The sequence below is a fragment of the Athene cunicularia genome (assembly GCF_003259725.1).
Source record: "Athene cunicularia isolate RWA chromosome 3 unlocalized genomic scaffold, athCun1 chr3_part1, whole genome shotgun sequence".
Taxonomy (NCBI): Eukaryota; Metazoa; Chordata; class Aves; order Strigiformes; family Strigidae; genus Athene; species Athene cunicularia.
Window position 1 is genome coordinate 7263327 of NW_020799097.1, and position 9733 is coordinate 7273059.

Genomic DNA, 9733 nt, shown 5'->3' on the forward strand with positions numbered 1-9733 from the left:
ATTCACAAAAAAATAAAATCGGATTTCATGTTCTGGGCCCTCCCTCAGAAAAACAGAACATGTAGAAAGCAAGAGTCCTGAGGCCAGGATATTCACCTGGGAAGTAGGTAATCTGGATATAATTCCTACCTGGCTGATTTTAGAGGATGGATTTGAACTGGCTTTTATGTGACCAGTGCTCAGCCACTGGCAAGGTACGGTTATCAATCACTAAGCAAATAAATACCTCACTGGCTCAAAGTGGAGCAGCTGCAACTAGAGAAATTACCTCCACAAGCAAGTGTCTGACTTGGCTCAATTCTCTGCTGCAAACCAGATAGAATTTTTACCTTCATCACTTCCTAATCAAGGAGCTGTGTCCTCATCTGCTGAAGCATTGCTGCTCTCATCTCCCAAACCAGACGAAGCAGAGGGTCTCGCTGGGCGTCAACATACAACACCATGTGAGTAGGCTCCATTCACAGCTGCCCCATCCATGTCCTGGAGAGCCCAGAGAGCAGTCAGGAACAACAGACACTTCAGCTGTAGGAATTAGGGCTTGTGAATGTGTCTGGTCTGTTCTGCATCAGCTGCTCCTGATGACGATGCACATAGAGCAGATGGAAGCATGGGCAGCTTGGGGCAAAGCTGGAACAAAATAGCCAATTAAATCAATCTCTCCCCAGTCAGGCTTGCTCTCACTCTATGTTGGTTACACTAGCGGCTGGTCTATCATTCAGCTCTGTCTGTTGGCATAGTCATTAGCTGTATTTGTTTGGTGAGATACCACTTTTTTTTATTTGACCATTCAAGCAAAATAAAACCATTTAAATAAACAAGTAAATAGCTTGGCTCTCCATTGCTCTGCACCCTCAGCCTGGTTTTGACAACTACACAAAGCAGATGTGAAGTGGCACCACTTGGGAGATAGAGGACGGGGAGGATCATAGCCAGATCCTGAGCAATGGAGGCTGGCACGTTTCCACTGAAATCAATGTGCAGCTCCAACGACAGAGACCATGCCAGCTTCCGTAAGCTGAGGGTCTGTTCACAGCCCTAATAGCCATACTGCTCTGCACATTTCTTACCTGAACGTGTCCATCTCTAGAGCACTTGTCACCCTTAGTGCCTAGAAGCAAGGGACAGACTCTCACAGCATCATCTTCTCACAGAAGTGTAGCTTCTGGTAACACAGCAGAGAAGCAAGGTAGATTTGCTCTCAGCAGATGGAAGGAGGCACCTGACAGGTGCCTTCTCATCTCCATCTTTCACAGTTTTGGTCATCTTTATTGCTCCTTACTCTCTGGAGATGTTCCTCTCTGAATGTAGTATTGCACAACCATCTCAGGGTGACATTAAATGTCAGCTGATGGTTGATCTCACTGAGGCCACTGTGAATAATAAGCACAGTACTGTCAAAAAAAAAAGACCTTATGAGTGTCTCACTGACTGCTCTTCACTTCTGCTCACTGTTAACAACTCCAAGGGAAGAGACACCATCGGTCCCTTCCCCACATTCACAGGCAGGCTGGCTACCAGGCTGAAGCTGCTTTGCAGCAACAAGACGACCTCAGGACAGGCACATCCCATCATATAAAGTCCACAGAGGAGTACATTATACATTGAATTGACCCAACATTAGCCACCATGAAGTGATACAGTTGGGTTTATCCTCTTGAGATAGTTTTAGCAGGTAGAGGAAGTTTTAGCTCTCACCAGAGCCTGTAACAGCAAGATCTCCCCAGAGGTATGGTGTGAGCCTCAAGTCTCCTCTCAACATCCTGGACCACCCAAGCTTGGAGTTTAAGGAGTCGCTGAGACAATAAAACAGCAATAGTTGAAAAACTATTTTAAAATCTCCTAAGAGTGTGCACCAAGAAGGTAAATTTCCCAGCAGTTAACTGGTCTGTCCTTAAAACATTTTGTTGCTGTAGCACCATTTCTAGCTATTTGTAACTTGAGGCTACAGACTACACTAGGCGTGGCTGGCCGGGGCACTAGCGGGAGGGATGCAGCGAAGGGATGGCAGGCAGCAATAACATCGGCCACGTCCTTGCACAACAGTCTGGCATCCGGGCTGTCATGCAGTTCACTGCCTACATGCTCAGCAGCTAGGTCATGGCCCTTCCATGTTGCTAAATACTTCTTGAAACCTAAGGAAAAAGACAAACTTTTCTTCATAGTTCCAACTCCACCACCAGTGGTTACCCCAAAAGGTTTCAAACACAGCAACGCCAGCACTGGGGAGTGGGGGGCTGCCCACAGTCAAGTCCAGTGTTTCAAAACAACCCCTCAGATTCATCTTCTCCACCTGGAAAAGGGTGGTTCTTGTTGGTTCAAGCAGGGATCAGTTCTCTGTGCTTTTAGGAGTTCACTGTAGGATATTAGTGAAGGAAAAAAAAATAAATAAGGAGCATCTTTATCAGGAACTAAAATACCCTGTGCAAGAAGATATCTGATACAGGAGGACTTTCTAATATCACTGATGGAGGGCTAATCAAATCCAATAGATGGATCTCAACCCTGGAGAATTTCAAACTGCAAACACAAGCATATTTTTTATAGTCAAGGCAATTAGAAGCAGTTAACAAGGAAATGTGATGAGCTCTCTGTCTTAGAGTCCTTAAAGTTGGGTTCAGTTCTGAAATCTCAGCTAACAGAAACAACAGCAGATCTTGGATTTATAGTCATTCATACTGGTTTCTCTTCCAGCCTTATACATCTTACTAAAAACTATGCTTTATTTCATCCATAACCTACTGGATTTGGCACAGGCATTCCTGGATGAAAGTCTATGGCCTGTGTTGTCAGACTGGAGGAGCATAATAAAATTTTCTACCCTTAAAATATCTGTCGGGCAGTTAGTGTAAATCTGCACAATTTTACTAAAGTCTCTGGAATTATACTGATTTACACCAGCTGAGAATATGTCCCAGTTTTAATTTCTTCAGCAGTTCGAACCAGCGTGATAAAACTGGTATAAGCAGAGAGTGAGCCAGCCCATTTGCATCCTGTGGGGCTACTGAGGAGCAACCCTTTCAGATCCAGATGGTAATTCAGACCATTTTAGAAGCGCTTTTTTTTTTTCTTTCCCACTTTGAGTCAGAATTTGTCAGTCATTTTGGGGAGGACAAGGCTGTGAGGCAGGTGCTTAGAGAACCGTATTAAATTATGCACAGCAGAAAATCTGCAAAATGTACTTCAAGAGCTGAAAACTCACCATGTGTGACTGAAAATTGCAGAGACAGAATCCTAATTTCCAGATTAACTATTTCATCAATTAAAGCTGCATTTGCAATCCTTCCTTATTTGTCTGCCAATCTGCAACTGCTGCTAATACAAAGCCATCACCATAATAGAAACCAAAGTGGATATTTGATGCCATGTGCATATGGCAGCCTACATTTTTTTCAAGCATACTAGTTCCAGTTAATTAGTTTTTTAATGTATTTGCATTAGTTTGTGGAATTCCATAGTTCCTATTAAGTAGACAGGTAATCAAATGAGAAAATTAAGGGAGTCCTGCTGCACGCTGTGTGTTTACAAAATTGAGAGGACAATGTTTATAGTTAAGATAATGCTGTAGCTGTTTACACAAGAACAAAACATCTCCTGCTGATCCACCGAAATCTCAACACATTTTGCAAATGTACTTCAGTCCTCAAATCCCTCTTGAGTCCAGCTACCTCCTAAGTGTGCCTTCCAGATGTCTAAAATCCAACTTTTGCTTTTGCTGTGCTAAACTGTGGTATATTTTGCTAAAATCCAAGCTAAATTTTGCAGGGCCTCAACTGAGAAGCTGTGAGCTGAGGAAGTCCAGTGCCATCAGCCAAACTCCTAGCAAAGGAGAAGATGTATGATTGTGTTATTAGCAAAAAGCAGGTCTGCAAAGACTGAGAGAGTGGGACTGAAAACAGTGTCAATGATGGAAACCTGCAACCTTTAAAAACACACCCAGCCCTGCTTTGCTCTCTGTATCCAAACTCAATTATTTTAATATTTCTGCATGCATTCAGTTGTGCCACTGAAATTGTACCCAGAATTGCATCGATCCCCACAAGACTGAGCACTTCTGCACCTCGCCCATGTTACAGCCCATTGTCTGAGTGATGGAGCCATGCTTCACCCTATTGAAGATCCATCTGCAGTATTTCTTTCCCAATACAGCCCTTTCCTCAAGAAGGGGAGCAATGAAAGAAGAGCATGTAGTCAGGGGTAGAGAAGACTTCCAATATTCAATTGCAATGCGTTTATGGCCCATTTGTACCTTCTGGCAGGCACAGAGGTGTAAATCCCAGCTTGTGAAGTCTCCCAGATGCCCACCAAGTCAGACACCATCCAGAAAAAAGTGCAGCTCTGACAGTAAAATGTGTGAGGCTTCGCACATGCTGACAGTCCAGACAAGACTTTAAGCTAGGCTTCGGTGCCAGACCAGGGCTACTTCTCATTGCGTCCCCACCAGCAGTGGCTCCCAGCTTCCCAGCCAGAAGAGGTGAGAAGCATCTCCCAGGGGAGAGGGTGCCACCATCAATCTGCACATCAAACCCAAAACTACGGGAGGACTGAGGGAGAGCTACAGCCAGCTTCTGCTGGTGACTGAATGTAGCACCACCCATGACACTGAGCCTCTCATTGCTTGTGAATGGCTCTTTCTGGCACTTTATTAAGGCACAGAGAGAGTTTTAGTCCTATTATTCCTACGGAATTACTGCTTCATTCTGAAATCATCTTTTCTATCTGCATTTGTATATGTCTCCCTCTAAACTGATGAACTTCTTAACTTTTTATTTTGATTAATTTCTGAACTATTTGCATATCCTGAACTTCATATGCAGAGATCCTGTGTCTTTGAAATTAGCATTACGTATTCTACCACTTTAAAAGATACATGCTCTTTGGCTACAAGCTAGCAATACTGAAACTCTGAATTTATGCCTTTTCTAAAAAAAAAAAAAAAAAAAAAAAAAAAAAGTTAATAAAAAGCATACTGCCTGGAATAGTTATTTTAGGGCTATATATCTAAGAAATTGTTTGCAGCTCCAACACAGTGAGGTTCGTTAAGGTCTGGCAGGGGTGGGAGAAGAGTGGGGTTGAATTATCATCAGAACATCTGTGAGAACTGAGTCCAAAAAGAACCAGACTCTCTCATAAATCTAACCATTTTATATGGTACATTTGGGAATTTTTATTGTCATTATTGTGGTGGTGGGCAGAATATAGAGTACATGGTCTTTCTAAATTCTAGAATAGGATCAGATGAGCTGCTTCCTTATAAGTAAGTAAATCACATACTACATTATTTGAGTTACTCAAAAACCCACAGGCTCCTGCTGAGATTAAGCCCTTATTGTACAGACAAGTAGCAAGAGATAATACCCATTCTTAAGAATTTATGATCTGCATGAGCAAAATGTTAAAGGCTATCAACAGTGAAACTATTCCCATATTTCATATAAAAAGCTATGGCAGGAGGAGCTGAGGGGGTCTGATTTTAATTCCCTCTCTCTGAAGTTTATCCATATATTTAAAAACATCCAGTTCTATGTGACCTCATCAGAAGTCATCCAGGGTGCTCTTAGAAGGATTGGGGGATAATCCCCTGTCCTGGATGTTATGGAAATGCAGTTGTTGCAGCTCTCAGTGCCCCAGTTGAGATGGGAGCCCTGATCTAAAAGCTGCAGATGGGACTCGTCAGGACTCACTCACAAGGGTCCAGTCAGTATATTGAGAGCATCTATAGATAAGGGCTGTAAAAGCAGAGACACTGTCCTTCAGCAATCACATTTATTTATTTATTCATCCAGGTTGGCCTATTTGCCCATTGTCTTTCTCAGTAATTCTCCACTTGCTTCAGAGAAAGTCCAAGGGCAGCCTCAGCTCACCAAGAGCTTGATTTCTGAAGTTCTTTCACTACTTAATGTGGGATCCATAACTTTAGAAACCTGTAATGGAAGTCTCTAAACACTATCTAGTCATGAAAGCTCTCTTCATATAGTCAGAGACAAGTGGGCATCATTACTGGATGATTCGTGTGATCTGTTTCTCACTTCATCTATTTTGCAATCAGATTAATCTTTCTCTAAAGGCACCAATTTCTCTCCTGTCATCATTAACAGGGTCTAAGCATTTGGTCAGAGGGAGATAGCTATAATTATACAAAAAAGTCCCACCTGCAAAGCTTGGAAAGAATGAGCCCTAAAACTTTCAAGACCTCCAGCTGACATCTAAATGTACCAAAGTACACTTTAAAATCCAGACTTTGATGCCCAAAAGCTCCCCTCTGCCCCTCTCTGGTCTCCCCTAAGCTGTATGCATTTCAGAGATCAATACACCATGACAAAACCAGCTCCCTTTTCAGCTTTTCTGCCAGTTATAGGAGAGGGCTTCTGGGTCAGCTCAGCAAGCAGCTTGGCTTTAAAGCTGACTTTGAACCACCAAGTCCCCAGCCAGAGGCTCTCCCTAAGCCTTAGCTGAAAGTAAATCTGGAGAGCAGCAGGGTCTCCTATCTCTCTGCCGGAGCTGATACATCAAACCTGTGTGTGATCACACTCATCAAGCAGTCAAAAAGCTCCAGAAAGCCTCTTTCTTTACCATGTTGTCTCATTTGTTCATGTTTCTCCCATGTATTTGGAGGCAAGTACAAGAAATAAGGCACAGAGACTTCCAGGGGCTGAATGGCTGAAGGTTTCCATGGGGCTGACATGTCTAGCCCAGGCAAAGCTTGTATGCAGAGCGTGCTGACAAGAAGAGATGCAGCCAGCTGCTCTGTAGCTCTGAAGCAGGCAGGGGAAAAAAATTCTCTTTGCATTTTTTATGCTTAATTTAATGGAGCAACCTTCTGCTCTGCTCCTCTGGAAGTCAATGATACATCCATGATATCACTGGATCAGCAATACCTGTTATGAAAGTGAACTTCTACACCATTTTTAAGACCTGAATCAGCTGCTTTGCTATTTCATTCTAAATGTCAGGAGCAAGTTATCCCGAAGCACTAATCTCAAGAGCATCAGTCCCCATATGTTTTCACAGGAACCAGAGGTTCAAAACAAGCTGGAGAGTCAGGATCCCCGGATAAAACAATAAAAGCCCATCCAACGTTAGTAAGGGGTACCTTTTTAGTATCTTTTCAGTACATGTGCATAGCTCAGAACCAGCTTGTAGACCAGCATGCCTGTCTGAGCATGCCTGAGAAAGCCTTTTCAAGACAGCTGCTCTTAGTCTCAGAAGCTCCAGAGGGTACACTCCAGCAGTGCCTCCAGACGTCATTACAAATTTATTGTCTACACAGTCAGCAGAACTGCAAGTTAAATCCTAACCCTATTAAATAGGTTACTATCTTCTTGCAGGATCATGAGAAAATAAAGGCCTTAAGGAAACAGAAGCACCATCACTAATTTGCAGATCAGGAATAAAACCCTTCACTTCCAAAAAAAGGCCACAAGCTTCAATCTCTCTTCTGCTCTTAGCAGTACTCTAAAAATAATAACAAGGGGAAAGGCAACATACATATAAGGTGATCAACTACCTCCTTTCCCTCCTGCTCCACAAACCTTACACTCATTCACCCAAAGGGATTAAAAATCAGGAAACCCAGTTACTATCAAGGTTGTAAGCTCCATACAGAAATATCCAGCTATCCCATACGAATGCCACATGAGTTCAAACTTTCAGCCTCAAAAAATGTCAGGTAACCTACAGGAACTGGTATGGGCATTACTGAAATAATCACTCCCAAAGAAGGATAATCATGAAGAAAACAAGAAAAACAGCAATTCAGTCATTCCCTCTAAGAGAAAACAAAGACATCTGTGTGTGATCCCACTCTCACATGCAAGTCAGCAAATGCACTGATTTGATAAGCGCAGGTGGGTTTCACATGCCTGGTGGATACTACGAGCAAATTTAATCATGCAGCTTGAGACATGTCTATAGAAAAGGCTGCAAAATAAATTAGAAATACTCAAAACACAAAACAAGGTTTATCCCTACAGAGCTCGACTGGATTTATTTTAACCTGCTGAGAACAAGAGTAAATTAGCTTGACTGAGCTCCAGGATGCCACAACTGGATTGCTACCCCTCCCTAATCTGGTTCATCAAAAGCTGTGCTGGGGACTTCTTCACTGCAAGCATAGGTACCTATATACTGCCTGATGTCATGTATAGCAAGTAAAATAATAGCTGCGGCTACCTGACCCTGCTCCCAGAGGGTTAATAGCTTTCTCAGTCATAGGAGCTTTATTCCTCAGCATCTTATCTGGCCTAATCAGGCAGGTAGTGCCCTTTTCCTTACATTGAAAGAAGTTGGCATGGTTATAGTGTTGACAGCTGCACCTGACCTCAACTGGGAGATGGGCAATGTGAATGCTTAAGGTTTCTGGTTTCTTTCTCACTGCCATGTTTCAGACTATCATAATAGCAGAGGCAAGCAGAGAAATCATCTTAGTATAAAACCTATGGGGCCACGACTCATACGTGTTTATCCAGGACTAATCTGGCCCTCAGTGCAAGCCCTGAGAGCCTGTCAGCCCTAAGAGCAGCCCTCTTCACCTATCATCCAAGGAGGGGACCCTCAGGACCTCATCAGGGAACAGGACTCATGCTCTTCCTACCATCTCCTTCCCCTGCACAGAGAAGAGTTTCATCCTAGTGAGATGAGACCTGGAGCAAGGGGATAAAAGTTCAGGGGCAACAGGGAGACAATAGTGCTGCAGTGAATTATCTGGTCTCTTGAATAGCGTTATCCAATTCCTAAATGCCTGAATTCCAGGTAAGCCTGGTGCAGGTCTGGATGTACATCTGGGCTGCCCAGGCTGAAAAGCCTGAAGTCCTTGTTTTAAACTGGGACTAAAACAATAACGTGTTTTCAGAGCTATGAGCCTGAGGCAGTAGAGCAGGTGATAAGGAAGAAAAGGGCAAACTTGGTGAAGTCTTGAAGGAGGCTGAATGTCTCAGGTCAGTAACCATGATTGCAGGCAGATGAGGGATGAACAATTAATGCCCTCTGATACAATAAATCGTGTCAGGAAGTGTGTTTCTACACTAATTCACTACAGTATTTTCTGTACCCAAAATCTACAGTTGTGTGCCCTGGATAAACTCCTGCTATGTGGTTCAGGGGACAGTCACAACAGGAGGCTCCCTAAATGCACCAGGACTGGCTGGTCACTTTAAATGTGTAAATATAATTAGGGAAGTGTTCATCTTCCCACCACTCCAGCACGAACTTTCACACTTATCTCCAACATGCCTCACTACCTGAGCAATAAAGAAAGAATCAGATTTCTTGTTTTCTCATGCCTTGTTTGCCTGGGTGATTGAGATTAGAAGATTTTCAGTATGATGGTTGCCTTACTTGAAGCATTCATACAGCATCTAGCAACATAGGATTGTGGTCTCAGCAGGCAGCTCTCAGTTGACAGTAATACAAAAAAATCACAATAAACCAGAAGGAAGAAATAAGATCAATTTTAGGACATACAACCATAGCTCTAATATAGAAAAATTGGTTGAAAGCAAACTCAGTTTCTGTACTGAACTGAAAAACAGAATAAATGTCAGACTTGGAAAAATTCAGAAAATATCTTTAAAGAAGCACTTTCATTTTCTGATCCTTTTTTTAAGCACTAACAATGGAAAATTGTACAATCTTTTAAAGACTGTTATGTACACCCAAACCAGCAGCTGTCCTGTACAGAAATTTTTATTCTTTTTGCAAATACCCGTGAAGAATTCTAACTTAAACAGACACACTT